Genomic DNA, 1,256 nt, shown 5'->3' on the forward strand with positions numbered 1-1,256 from the left:
CACTTGGCGTCTCCGGCACCTTCAGCTTTCTGTGCCTGGTCTGTTTTGGCATCTCCGTTTTCTGCTGGGTTATTTCCATCCTTGCCAGCATCAGCTTTCCCCTTTTTCCCTTTGGGTACCTTCTCTCCCTTCTTTGCAGGGGCCTTTTTAGGTTTAGGCTCTGGCTTTGGAGGAGCAGGTTTAGCAGATAACCTTGCAGCTCTTCTCTGTGGCTCATCCTTCACCTTGGCTTTATCTCCTTTAGCATCCCCTGCAGCCTTTCTCTTGGGCATGGTGGCGACGGCGGCGGGACGTGGGCGCTGGACGCGGGGATGCAGCGGCACGCGGGCTTTGGCCGGTCAGGGGGCCGTTCTCGCCTCTTCTTCTTCACACTGCTCGGGCTCCGGGGGGTTTATAAAGTTTTTATAGCGCTGGGAGCCCCGGACCGGTTAGCGAGTCAGTTTCATTCTTTACTTTCCCACACATGATTTTGTAAAAAGAAAAGGTAAAGTTACCTCAAAATTTGTTACTTTACGAACTCTTGATTCACATTATCTAAAGTGCTTTATTTATTTATTTTACTGTTTTTATTTATTTTAGAGAGGGAGAGACAGACAGCATGAACAGGGAAGGGTCAGAGAGAGAGGGAGACACAGAATCTGAACACAGGCTCCAGGCTCTGAGCTAGCTGTCAGCACAAAGCCTGATGCAGGGCTTGAACCCACAAACTGAGATAATGACCTGAGCCGAAGTCAGACACTTAGCCAGCTGAGCCACCCAGGTGCCCCTGAAGCGCTTTTTTTAAAAAAGTGCTTTTTAAAAAAAAAACAAAACATAATTTATTGTCAAGTTAGCTAACTGTATGTTAGCTAACATACAGTGTAGATTCCCATGATTCATCACTTACATGCAAAACCCAGTGTTCATCTCATCAAGTGCCCTCCTCAATGCCCATCACCCATTTTCCCCTCTCTCTCCCACCCCCCACCATCAACACTCAGTTTGTTCTGTTTTTAAGTGTCTTACAGTTTGCCTCCCTCTTTGTTTGAAACTATTTTTTCCCCTTTCCTTCCCCCATAATCTTCTGTTAAATTTCTCTTTTTTCTTTTTTTTTCATAATATTTTATTGTCAAATTGTTTTCCATACAACACCCAGTGCTCTTCCCCTCAAGTGCTCTCCACCATCACCACCACCTCTTTTCCCCCCTCCCCCCTCCCCCCAACCCTCAGTTCATTCTCAGCATTCAATAGTCTCTCAAGTTCTGCCTCCCTCTCTC

General features: G+C 46.7%; 1 pseudogene; it reads right to left on the reverse strand.

Moving 5' to 3' along the window:
• Positions 1 to 4: 4 nt before the first annotated feature.
• LOC115285292 lies at positions 5 to 360 on the reverse strand (annotated as a pseudogene).
• Positions 361 to 1,256: the final 896 nt, after the last annotated feature.

This window comes from Suricata suricatta, unplaced genomic scaffold (genome assembly GCF_006229205.1).
Source record: "Suricata suricatta isolate VVHF042 unplaced genomic scaffold, meerkat_22Aug2017_6uvM2_HiC HiC_scaffold_6674, whole genome shotgun sequence".
Lineage (NCBI taxonomy): Eukaryota > Metazoa > Chordata > Mammalia > Carnivora > Herpestidae > Suricata > Suricata suricatta.